General features: G+C 43.4%; 1 non-coding gene across 1 annotated transcript; it reads right to left on the reverse strand.

Moving 5' to 3' along the window:
* Positions 1-13,694: 13,694 nt before the first annotated feature.
* Positions 13,695-13,808, reverse strand: trnal-caa (transfer RNA leucine (anticodon CAA)). Its single transcript has 2 exons — positions 13,771-13,808; positions 13,695-13,729 (listed from the first exon to the last, which is right to left on the reverse strand). It is a non-coding gene; the product is annotated as a tRNA-Leu (tRNA).
* Between the last annotated feature and the right edge of the window lie 232 nt (positions 13,809-14,040).

Below are 14,040 nucleotides of genomic sequence, written 5' to 3' on the forward strand. Positions count from 1 at the left end.
CGTTAGCCACATATTTACCTGGACTTCCTTAGCATCTCTTCCCTCGTCAGATCACTAATCCGGAGCTGCTAGTTCTTAAGCCATGACCCTTTGGAATCACTAAATTAACTTATTTGGAAATGTTGGGGGATCTATAGGCTTGCATAGCACGACTTTCCTGTTCCTCCACACTGCGATCAAATCTACCATATGTACTCTGTAATTCAGTTTAAAATTTTATTGAGTATGAACTTTTTATTGTGATGAAATTCTACGCTATCCACAATATCACATAGGTGTCCTTGATTCATTTACAGATGAAGCGAATAATAATGAGCCACGGCGCCCAGTAACCTCAATTTTACCCCAGCCTAATCGCTAGGTTGTTTTCTTTTTTTTCGTTTACCTTGTGAGAATACCCATAAATATCACGGAGAGGATGTACAAATTCCTTCCAGAAAAAAAACACTAGAATGAACTTCGATTTCCATTGCTCCGAGCTGGAATCGTCTGATTCTAATCGCTATGCTACGTGGAGCCCCAAACTGCAAGTTACCAACCCACATATCCACTTCTTCTCTCAAGTCATTTACAAATATCAGAGAAAGCAGGGTTACAGAACAGATCTTTTGGAAACTCCCCATCTACAGCCAGCCCCATACTCACCATGCCTCCCGACGTTCTGGATCGAGCTATTGTGGGGGCTCTTGTCAAATGCCTCACTCAATTCCATACACAGATCATCCATCTCCTTAACTTGTTTTGTCACTCTCTCAGAAAATCATTCAGGTGCGTAAGGTATGACCTTCCCCTCACAAAGCCATTTGATTACCTGTGATTATGCTTCTCCAATTATTTGTCAAACCTATCGTGAAGAATCCCCTTCAAATGTTTCGCCTCCATTAATGGCAGTAGTCACTGTTTTATAATTCACAAGAGTATCCTTACTACTTATTACCCGTCTTAACAAAGCTTATATTTAGAGTTTATACTTCGATATCACCCGCTCACGATGCAAATTAATAAACATCATGGACCAGCCACTGAAGGACTCAGAATGATACCTCAATTCAGCTTTCTCTGGAGAATGTAATATGTGAATACAAACTGGCGCTACTCCCAACATCTTTCTAATTGTATAAATAGTTTATCCCCGATCGTGTTTGTTTAGAGAGACCCTCCAATTTCCCAGGTGCGTCAGTTCAAAATTATCTGAACCTTTGCTCCATTAATTATCAAGTTTCTGTTTCTATCACACTATCCTTTACAACCATTCTTTGCTTGTTCTTTGTCCAAGGTCAGTTCTGCGTTGACATAGTCGAATATCTCATTGACACTGACTAAGATTAGACCAGTCAGAAGCAAGAGACAAACTGCAGACTCTAGAATTCCAAAGTGCTGGAGGAGCTCTGCAGGCCAGGCAGCATCTGTGGACAAGTGTAAACTGTGTTTTTTTATTTTCCTCTCTCTCCAATTCTGCTGCCTGAGCTGAAGCCTTTCGCCAGCACTTTGTGTCGGATTAGATCATATCAGTTCCCATTTCGCTTCGCTGTGCCTTTTGTTCTTGGGTTCACAGCATCGCCTCGTCCACCTAACACCGCTCCTCCACCTTCCCTTTGAAAGCTAACATTCTGTTACTGGAAGTTAGTTCAAATCGGAAAACAAAAGGAAAAGCTACAGGTAGGGACAGAGGAGAAAATCACCGTGAAGTAAAGGACGGGTAATGATGGGAGCAGGAGTGGTTACTATCGACGAAAGTATACTCCAAATCAAGCTTTTTTGTCAGAATCGGAAAGAAGGGTTGACAGGTTCGCCTCAAGGCACAACTTAAGCGGGACGAGGGTGACATGCAAAGGGGATTTTTCAGGGATGCTGAGTCCAGTGGTGCCGTCGCGATCGACTGTATATATTCGGAGTATAACTGTAAGGCAACACACACAAAATGCTGGAGCAATTCAGCAGCTGGATGGCAACTTTGGAAAAGAGTAAACATTCAACTATTCGGGCCGACAACCTTCATGATTTTGTGTGTGTTGTTCTGCATTTCGATCATCGACAGATTTTCTCCTGCTTTGTTTGAAACTCTGTTCATCATATTGTTTCCGTTTATTACAAGTGGGAGTACAGAATAGGAGCGTGAAGGCAGCTGAATTGTACAACTGCATGTCATTTATTTCCATATTTTAATGAGTTTCAAAATCCGATTCAGTGGGTATTTCACTACATTCTTGAGATCCTCTCGGAATTTGCTCTGAGTCAGGGCATAAATACACGTGTTGGTGCAGGAACTGAGGATCCGCAGCATTCCCGATGTCTCTTCTATAATGTAAACGGGATTCATGACAGAATAATAAACAAAACTCATTGAAATCCGTTGATAGATGAAAAATACCACACGTGTTCCCCACAACATTATGAAACTACCGGTTATGCTGAAGAGCAAAACGATGGATTTCCGTCGGTTCTCCATCTCCCGGTCCTTGTCATTCTCTCGACTTTTTTGTCCCCGGATACTCCTGCGGGCTCGACTGACCACCAGAATCCGCCTGGCTGTCAGAATATTGAAAAACAAAATCAGAAAGAATGGGACACAAGGGGTAAAAGTGCGGTAAAACATCTCAAATACCACCTATGAGGGAGAGTTTCTGTAGCTCGGTGTAAGAACACAATACCAGGGGATACCATCAACTACTATCATAGGCTCGTATACAAAGCCCCATGGGACACACTCCAAACAGGCCAGCGCACTCACTGTCCCGATAACCACAGCCGCCGTTTTCTCGGTGCAATATTTTGTTTTCAGCTTCTCGCAGCAAATAGCCACAAATCGATCGACGGTGAAAGAGACAGTCAGCCAGACAGAGGCAGTAGTGCTCGCATGAATCAGCCATCTAGCGATACTGCACACAGGAGTGATAAACAGGAATGATCGGCGAAAAAAAAGCCAAGCAGTCCACGTCAGGAGCGGAAGCGAGATAACGACCAGGAGATCGGCCGCTGCCATTCCCACCAGATAGAGAGTTACACATTTGGTGAGACCGCACTTATCCCGGGACAGGATCACAATCGCCATCAAGTTCGCTGAAGAGAGAGGGGAAATAGGAAATTGAGAAAATACTGAGTAAAACCCATTGCCGTAGTTTTCGGGGATCATGTAATATTCCCATTTCATTGTTGCATTCAGCGGTAGAAGGATGAAGAGAGAGTCAAGAGCTGGCTGAGTTTAGACATTAAAATTAAGTTAAATGATTTGAATTGGGATTCCTTTCTGATTACCAAAAATATGAAGAGGCAGTGGACAGATGAAACTAGGTACCCCCAGAATCAGTACAGTTTGGAACATTTTTATCTGCTTCATCCGCGTCTGATACGAATGAAATGAATCAATTCGGACGCCGATGGCGGGATTCTTGCATTAAACAATCATCAATTTCCCTGTGACTCCCTGTCAGCAACAGAACAGCCGAAGGACACAACAGAAACAGGAATTCCCGGAATCACTCATCCAGAAAAAAACAGAATACGTGGGAAAGCAGTTAACGTGTATTTTCTGAGCTGTTTTCAGAGAGCCCCCATGACACGACTTTCTCTTACTCTTTCTATACAAGCTGCCTGAGGCTTTGTATTTCCAGCATTTCCCGTGTTTGTTTCCTATTCCAGCATTTGCCACCTCGCCGACTTTACAGCAGAACTTTGACTGAGGCAGCAGTCACAGCCTAGTCTGATACAGCCTCTCAGATATACTTGACGCCCCCGACTGACTCCATCACAGGGAAGCCGAGAGAATAATCCAACATCCAGTAGCAGGCACGGTGACACAGTCAGATGTCTGTAGCGGTGTCAGATATGGATATATTATAATACATTTTACAGTATTTATAGTTATATGGATAATATAATACATTTCACAGTGTTGGTAGTTATGAATCAACACGTCGGTTTGGTTAATTGATCAGCAACAACGTCGTTGTGCTGTCCAGCAACTGCTTCACTTTCTGTCACACCGCTCACTTTTACTGAAAATCCTCAATCTTCCTGCTGCAACAGGGAGCTCCTCAAATTTGCTGAATCGATACCACTAATCGATTGTTTGATCATGACACGTACCTCACACAACCGCTCATATACCAATGCAGACAATCAATTAGCATCATCTCCGCGGCAGTATAAACACAGTATTTGCAAATGCAGTGTAGCTGCTTCGAGACCAATAGCACAGAGACCCAAGCATCATATTATTGAACTCAAACCGCTGGAAGATGTCTGCCTGTTCCACTGAGGTCTTCCGATGTTGGCGGATTCGCTGAATTCTTCCAGCGGTTTATTTTTAGATCCAGATATCAGAATCCACAGTCGCTGGCTTTGATTCCATTCCCAGTATGCCGAATACCAGGACTGGACATGCGGCTGTGGAAATCAGCGACAGAAACAATCACTATATTGGCATTAATTTCAGTTCCCCGCAACGGCAGCTGATACGGCAGCTTACCGAGAATTCCAAAGGCTGAAATAAAAGGATAGTAAATTTCTCCTATCCGCAAAAGGACTGGATAACCCATTTCAGTGATAAACTGCCAATTGTGTTGCTCCTGAATTCACAGCTCCTTCAGAAACTCTGAGATAATGTATTCAAAACTCCCTTAATTTATAGAAATGATCAGACTCCAGAGATACGGTTATGCCGCTGACTGACTACAGTCACTTGAACAATCATGGTGATTCAACACCATTCATTGTCTCTGATGTAAATATTGGGCCGACAGAGACAAGAACTTCTAAATTCCTGGGCATTACCTCAGCTGTTACTCACCTCGTGAAAAGAATGCCGATGCTCCATTGACAAACATCCGAAACAGCCACATTAACAAATTTCATTTTGTTGTCCGATAAATATCAATTTGAAAACGTGTCAGCGACACGTCCGACCCCTAACTTCTCTCCCTGTGGTTTTCCATTTTGAACGCCATGCTGGCCACGCACGCACACACACACACACACACACACACACACACACACACACACACACACACACACACACACACACACACACACACACACACACACACACACACACACACACACACACACACACACACACACACACACACAGTGGCAGTGTTCAGATGACCACGATGCTGATGTGCAAATCATGAGAAAACTTGCAGATGCTGGAAATTCAAGGCAACACACACAAAGTGCTGGCAAAGCACTGCGGAGTTCCTCAAGAATTTTGAGATATTGCTGATGTAATGAGCTTGTAAGGGCATCTGAAACCCGTCAGAGGTCAAACGAAGAAATGCGTCAATTTGCAAAGGAAATAGTCAATAATAAATATTAAACATAGGATTCTAAATTGGGAGATGAACCGACGTAGGTTGGATGAAAGTGATTGAAAGAAAGGCAAGCGTTAGATGCAATAATATATCTGTGTGAAAGAGAGTCAGACCGTCAGATTGCCAATGGTACAGGCTACAACGGCCATTTCACACAACCGCCTGATATTTACCTTTCCCTCGCAGACCGACTTCCCTTCTACCAACAGGGAAAATATTCAATCAACTCCGATATTCCCTCTTGTCGAGGCACAAGAGCCGCCGCTCCTCTCTGACACACAAGGTGCGTTACAGAGCACAGAGAAACAGATAGCTCACCAGTTCCATTGTTTCAGACAGCAGAGAAATACAGATTCAGTCCCACAGTGAACCCAAGACCCAGACACAGATTATCAATACAACGTTTACACCGAAACACAGATGGTCAATATCTCCATTTTATGCTGTACAACTGCCTTACAGGTAGAGACGCAGACCCAGTCCCAAATCGCCACACACTGGGCTGGCAGTGTCAGTGTGGGTTCAGGAATGGACAAAGAAAAGGTAAATTGGGACATGATGAATGTGTTATTGGAAGAACTTAAGAAAGGTTCGGATATGCACATGGGTTTCCGTATAATATGCGTGTGTGAGAATTAGTCAGTAGGTCAATGTCAGTTAGATGAAACGAATGGACCACGTTCAAACATTTAGGTGACTCAGGGTTTGGGTCTGAACCCCAGCTGTTCACAGTCTATATTGGAGATTTGGATGTGAGGACGAACTTTATTATATCCATGTCGGCTGTTGTACAGATCTGAATTTCATGGTTAGTTGTGGGAAGGGCGCAGCGAGGGTTTGCGGATGCAGACAGAAGTGACGGAGTGAAGATGTGGTAGTCGGACAAAATATGGAGTTATTTGAGGCCATTCATTCCCAGACGGACAAACTAGAAAATCAATATTTACATGGGGCCAGAGTGAACGGTTCGGAGGGACCTGACGGTCATTGTCAACAAATCACTAAGAGTTAACATTCAGGTACTTCAGACAATTAGGGAGCCAAACAGTATTTTGTGTTGCGATACAGGGGAATTGGAGAAGATTTATAAAGATGTCTTACTGGAAGGAGTTCTACAGGGCGTGGTGAAAATGCACCTGGAATATTAGATCCAGGTCTTGTTACACTTCCATGTGAAAGTTATCACTATTGAAGAAAGGGGACCGAAACTATCCCCCACATTGACAGTATAGTTCCGGGCATGGCACACCTGCTGTATGCGGGGAGAATGAGTCTGTATCTCCTGAACTGTGAGGAGAATTGCTGGGATTTTTCAAATCATTCAGCGCAATTGCAGGGAGGATGTTTCCCCTGAATGATGGTTATATTACCATGTGCCACAGTCCAAGAATGAAGGAACGGATATTCAGGAAGAAGTGGAAAACAGATGTCCTTAATCAGTGATTCCATCCTCAGTTAAAACATACAATAGTACAGGACAGGAGGAAGCCATTTGGTCTGTGGTGTTGGGCTGACGTAGGTAAGCCAGTGATGCCTCATTAAATTAATCCCACTGCCTGAATGCACATTGATTATTATTTCCAGGTCTAGTCACAGTTCCCCAAGAAAGTTATCCATGCAACAGAGAGAGTGACGGGACTATTCCTTACACTGATTTGACAGCTTGAATAGATGGCAGGCTATCTTTGTGAGGGGAGAATGAATGAGCCGGGCTTGTTTTATCCTGAACTGTGAGGAGCATTGATAGATTATTTCAGTTAATTCGGACTGATTGCTGGGAGAATGTTTCGAATGAATGAAGATTATAATGGGTTACAGACTCAGAATGCAGGAAATAATATTCACAATGGAGTGGAAAATAAATTTCCCTCATCAATAACTATTTCTCAGTTACACAGTGCGGTACACGAAGAGACCCTTAGTCTGTAATGTTGGGCTGATATGATTAAGCAGGTGATGCCTAATTAAACAAATCACCCTGCCTGAGGTTTTGTCTATATCCGCTCCTTCTCTGAATTTGTTTGCCTGTTTCAGAATCTCATAAGTACCACAGCCTTCATTGCCACACCAGACACAGTTAAGGAATGGGATGACATTTTCTAGAGGAAACGTTACTATCAGTGTATCAAGGAACATACTAAAGTAAAAAAAAAATACTATTCCTGAAGAGTTAGTGGGACCAAGCTCTGATGTATCCAGGCGAATTGAAGGTGTTTATGTTAGAGCCATAACTGAATACAGGTTCTGAAGTTAATTTGCTTTGTAGATCCATTTATAACCGGTGTCCGACGCACTTGCCTTTGGCGCCAGTGAGTGTCCTTGATATACCGGGGCTTATCCCTCCGATGGTTACTTTTCTTCAAAGCTGGAGTTTATGGAAAAATATGTTGGAGTAACTGAGACCATTGACACAACACCGTTTTTGAGCCCAGATTGGATTGAAAAGGAAGGAATTATTATTCTTTGTGAAGGCACCAAAGAGAATGTGAAGAGAGAAGTAGAGAGAACTTTGTGGACATCTTGTCTATTCACCATGTGTTCAGAGCTGCTTTTGAGAAGGTGCAAGTTCCTGCTATATATGATGATGAGCGGAAAGGAGGAACAGTGAGGTGCATCCCGTCTAATCCTGTCATGTTACGTTCTGGAAGCAGCTGGTGCGACCGGAAACCGTACATTTGCTAAAATATTCAAGAAGTGGAAACAGGGATTGACTGATAACACGTTGGAATGCGAAGACGCCTTTTCCACTGGCAGTTCTGAATTTGATTTCGCCACACTGTTAGAGCAATCGAGGGCAAACTTTTCCGAGAGAGGTCTCGCCGACTTGTTCCAGCAGGGGATCAGCATATTTATCAGCAGCTGCTGTAACTGAAGGAAACTAAGTTTAGTCATGGAGCAAGAGCGCCTAAGCCGTCGGGAGACACGAGTGATAGACACGGGGAGACACGGTCCAGTAGTCAACCGGGACACACCAGTGATAGACACGGGGAGACACCGTCCAGTAGTCAGCCAGGAGACATGCGTGATAGACATGGAAGATACGATCCAGTAGTCTGTAAGTGTCACAAGGAGTGATTTAATGCGCAAACCATTCATTCTCCTGAATTCCCGAGAGTAGAGACCCAGAACCGTCACATGCTTCTCGCATGACAAAGCTTTCAACCCTGGAATAATTTTCTAAACCACCTCTGAACCGTCTCCAGTGACAGCACACCCTGTCTCAGACAAGGGGCTCCAAACTGCTCACAGTACTCAAGGTGCATTTCATCAGTGCATTTAAAAACCAGAAAACTACATCGCTGCATCCATACTCCATTCCTCTCGAAGTGATCGCAAACATCGCATTGGCCTTCCTCACCACTTTCGCAACCTGCATATGCACCTTCAGGGAATGCTGGACGAAGAACCTAGAGTCCCTTTGCACCTCCGATTTTCCAATTTCCTCTGCGTTCAGAAAATAACCTTCCATTGTATTTCTTCTGCTCAAGTGCAGGACCATATATTTCCCGACAGTATGTACTATCTGCCACTTCTTTGCCCATTCTCTTAATCTGTCTCCGTCCTTTTGTAGCCTTTCTGCTTCCTCCAGATGTCCTGCACCTCCACCTATGTTCATCCTGTCCGCAAACCCGTCCGTAAGATCATCAATTCCAACATCCCAGTCATTAACATACAAAATAAATATCCATCCATCAGGTCTACTGTATCCTGCATTTCTCTTTGGTATTGTGCTACCTCAATTGCAACTTTCTTTACATTTAATCTAGTACGCTTATATTGTCTAAATTTTACTCTTATAACTTTCGAGATCATAATTACTATCTGCATTAAATGTTTGAGCTTTACGTGAATAATTTAAAATCGTACATATTCGATCCTTTGTCAATGTGTAATTCATCTCAGAAAAGAGTAAGAAAATACTTAAGAAAGAAATCAGGAGGGCTGAAAGAAGACATAAGGTTGCTTAGGCAGTCAGGGTGAAGGATAATCCTAAGAAATTCTACAGGAATGTTAAGAGCAAAAGGATAGTAAGGTATAAAATTGGTCGTTTTGAAGTTCAGAGTGGTCGGCTATGTATGGAACCAAAAGAAATGGGAGAGATATTAAATGCTTTTGTTTTTTTTTTGCATCTGTATTTACTAAGGAAACTGGAATAGAGTTTAAGGAAACACGGCAAACAAGTAGGGAGTTCATGGAACTAATATAGATTGAAGAGGAGGAGGTGCTTGCTGTCTTGAGGCAAAGCAGAGCAGATAAATCTCCAGGACCAGACAACGTACTCCCTCGGACCTTGAAGGAGACTAGTCTCCTGGCAGGGACCATGGCAGAAATATTTAACATGTCGATATCCACGGGTCAGGTGCCGGAGGATTGGAGGATAGCTCATGTAGTTCCCTTGTTTAAAAAAGGCTCAAAAAGTAAGCCGGGAAATTATAGACCGGTAGTAGGTAAATTATTGGAAGGAGTACTAAGAGATAGGACTACAAATATTTAGATAGACAACGACTTATTAGAAAAAGTCAGCATGGCTTTGTGCGTGGTAGGTTATGTTTAACCAATCTATTAGAGTTTTCCGACGAGGTTACAAGGAAAGTGGATGAAGGGAAAGCAGTGGATGTTGAAAAAATGGACTTCAGTAAGGCCTTTGACAAGGTCCCGCATGGGAGGTTAGTTAGGAAGATTCAGTCGCGAGGTATACATGGAGAGTTAGTAAATTGGATTAGACATTGGCTCAATGGGAGAAGTCAGAGAGTGGTAGTGGAGGATTGCTTCCCTGAGTGGAGGCCTGTGACTAATGGTGTGCCACAGGGATCAGTGCTGCGTCCATTGCTATTTGTCATCCATATCAATGATCTGGATGATAATGTGGCAAATTGGATCAGCAAATTTGCTGATGATACAAAGATTGGAGATTCAGTGGACAGTGAGAATTGCTTTCCAAGCTTGCAGAGCGAATTCGACCAGTTAGAGGAATGGGCTGAAAAATGGCAGATGGAGTGTAATGCAGACAAGTGTGAGGTATTGCACTTCGGAAGGTCAAACCAAGGTAGCATATACAAGGTAAATGGTAGGGCACTGAGGAGTGCAGTAGAACAGAAGGATCTGAGAGTACAGGTACATAATTCCATAAAAGTGGCTTCACACGTAGATAGGGTTGCAAAGAACGCTTTTGGAACATTGGACTTTATAAATCAAAGTATTGAGTATAAGAGTTGGAATGCAATGGTGAGGTCCTGTAAGACGTTGGGGAGACCGAATCTGGAGTGTTGTGTGCAGTTCCGGACACCTAATTACAGGAAAAATATTAATAAGGTTGAAAGAGTGGAGAGAAGTTTTACAAGGATGTTGCCGGGTCTTGGAAAACTGAGTTACAGAGAAAGGTTGAATAGGTTAGGACTTTATTCCCTGGAGCGTAAGAGAATGAGAGGTGATTTCATAGAGGTGTGTAGATAGAGTAAACGCAAGCACAATTTTTTCCACTGAGGCTAATAGGTATCTGTCAGTCTCATGAGACCATGGATTTGCGCCAAGGATGTTTTTTTTTCCACGGCGCAGGCCTGGGCAGGCTTGTATGGGAGACCAGCAGTTCCCAAGCTGCAGGCCTTTCCTCTCCACGCCACCGATGTTGTCCAAGGGAAGGGCACTAGGACCCAAGCAGCTTGGCACCGGTGACGTCGCAGAGCAATGTGTTGTTAAGTGCCTTACTCAAGGACATAAACACGCCGCCTCAGCTGAGGCTCAGGTTACTAGTCCGATGCCTTGTCCACCAGGCCACGCGCCAACACTGAGGCTAGGGGAGAGAAAAAAAATCAGAGTTCATAGGTTAACGGTGAAGAGGGAAATGTTTAAAGGGGGGCTTCTTCATGCAGAAATCGGTGGGAGTGTGGAATGAGCTGCCAGATGAAGTGGTGAATGCGGGCTCACTTTTGATATTTAAGAAAAAAATGAGCAGGTATATGGAAGAGAGAGGTTTGGAGGGATATGGTCCAATTGCAGGTCAGTGGGATTAGGCAGATAAATGATTCGGCACAACCAAGAAGGGCCAAAAAACCTGTTTCTGTGCTGTAATGTTCTATTGTTCTATAGTTCTATCTGGTTGTCTCTGAGAGAGGTTATATCTAAACAAACCACAGTGGGCTTCGTAGTCGCCCTGGATTTTTACGTAAAATAGCAATTAATATTGCTATTATCGCTATTCTTTCGCTTGACTTTGCACAGTTTGTTTTGTTACACATATTGAGTGTTTTGGCCGTCAGTGCGGTCCTTCATGGATTTTATTCTGTTTCTTTGATGCCCGTGGGAAAGTGAAACTCATTGCACATTGTGATATATGTATGTGATATATGCTGTGATGCAAAATTTACTTTCTGCTCTGAACTTTGAACCAATTGGGCCGAAGGATATTTTCCGTGCTATTCGATTTAAAATATTTGCATTGCAAAACAAGGAAGACTGGCCTGTTAAACCACAAAAAGTGAATATAATCCGGTCCGGAATGATTAATCCGATATTCCCAAATCCAGAAAGGTGTTAGACACACGTTACTGAGCTCCACGGCAGATGTGCGCTTAAGAACGACGATGTAAAATGCCGTTTCGATATAAAGACCAACAACGTGTTTGAATGGCCCCGATGTCATTCTGTCCAAACAACAACCACGGCTGAGAAGGTGACACAGACATTCCTCACTGAGGCCACTTTCTCATCAAACACCGCAGCCCGAATCCCATGTAATGTGACCCGTTGTTCAGTTCTATGTTGTGACTAAAACAAAATCTTTATCTTAATTGCTTCTTTCGCATACTCCCAAACAGTTCACGCTTTGGTCGCTCAGTAAAATTACAGTGATTGCATTATAAAAACAGCACGTGAAAAACAGAGTATTTGTCAGGAGTGGGGTTCGAACCCACGCGTTGGAGACCAGAACACTCGCGTTTACTAGGAAGCGACTTACTCGCCTTAGGTCTGGCGCCTCAGACCACTCGGCCACCCTGACAGCCCCTGCAGTACTGTCTCCACATGCCAGATAAACAGCTGTATTTCGGAATAGTCTGAATGACAACTTTGATGAGAGGGTATACATACAAAAACACTCTATATCCTGGGATTTTAAATGAATATGGACGGGATGCATTTTCTCAGATTGCCGAGCATGTGCGGAATCAGAGCGTACAGCATCACAGCACTGGAATTGTGCTGCACTCCGTTCAGGCCATCCTCCAGAGAAAGGATGACGCGGATTCGGAGAGTGTGCAGAAGAGCATCACCAAGATGCTACCTGAATTAGACTGTTTGTGCAATAACGAGAGTTTAGTAAAACTTGTTTTTTTTTCTCTGGAGCATCGGAGGTGAGGGGGAATCTGATACACGTTTCTTAGATTTTCAGGCATAGATAATGGTAGAGCAAACAAAAGTTATCTCCATTCCAGGGTTTACATGTCTTTAAACGATCCCCTCTTAGGGCATACATTTCAAGTAAGAGGGGACCGTTTTAAACAAGATATGCCAACACACTATCCCGCTATATCGGCAAGACCAAAGACTTGTCTTTTGTCTGTTGTCTTCAGCAGAGGGAAAACCAAAGGTTCTCGAGCTAGTTCTCTTTGGAGGATCAGAGGCAGGACGCATCTTTAACTTTAAATTGTTGGAATGACTATTTCCTCTGCTTTCTTAGGAGACTGCAGAGATTCAGCATGACATGAAAAACCTTGATGTGCTTCTATAGATGTGTCGTAGAGAGTATATTGTCTGTCTGCATCAAGACGTGGTACGGAAATACCATACATTTGAAGGAAAATCTTTAAAAAGTTAGTGAATTCGGCCCAGTTCATCACGGGAAATGTACTCCCAAACATTAAGCAGATCCACATAAAAAGATGTAATCGGAAAACAGCATCCACCGTCAGAGGTCGTCACCATCCTGCCATGCTCTTTTTGCGCTGCTGCCATCGGGTAGATGGCACAAGAGCCTCAGAACTCGCACCACCACCAGTTACTATCCCATCAGCAATCCGACCTTTCATCAACAGGTGATAATGTACGCTCACGTGCCCATCCATTGAATAATCTGACAACCAATGATTTTACTTCAGAAACTTTTCTTTATTGAACAGCTGAGTATGCCAGGAAGAGCTCAGCAGACCAGACAGCATCTGTGGAAAAGCATAAGCAGTCGGCGTTTCTGGCCGAGATCATTCAATGTGAACTTTTTTTCTGAATAAATCACTTACCTAAAGTCAGGTGTACGGTGATCTATTGTAATGCGATGAACAGTGTCAAAACATAATCTTATCCTCCAACAGTTTTTCTAATCCACTTCAACAATCCAGGTTTTGTTTACAGAAATAACGTCGCCCCGATTGAACGCTTAAAGACAAATTTTGTCAGGAGTGGGATTCGAACCCACGACCCCAGATGGAGACCAGAACACTCCCGTTTGTCGGAAGGACTTTCATTCCTTGAGTCTGGCGCCTTAGACCACTCGGCCACCCTGACAACTTTTGATGTGTGTTTGAGAACGGAATAAATGCTTGATTTGTAAGAAACGTCATATCCACACAAACATATATATCGTCCTGTCAATCGGAAATGAAAGCGAGAGTGTTACAGTTTGCTCAGGTTAGGCAGCTTCTGTGGAGAGTGAAGCTGTAAAATTTTACAATTCGAAGACTCGTGAGACGCGTTTCCTCAAGAATTTGGGAAGGACGTTTGTTGAGATGGATGAGAA

This window comes from Hemitrygon akajei, unplaced genomic scaffold, assembly GCF_048418815.1.
Source record: "Hemitrygon akajei unplaced genomic scaffold, sHemAka1.3 Scf000059, whole genome shotgun sequence".
In the NCBI taxonomy this organism is placed as follows: Eukaryota; Metazoa; Chordata; class Chondrichthyes; order Myliobatiformes; family Dasyatidae; genus Hemitrygon; species Hemitrygon akajei.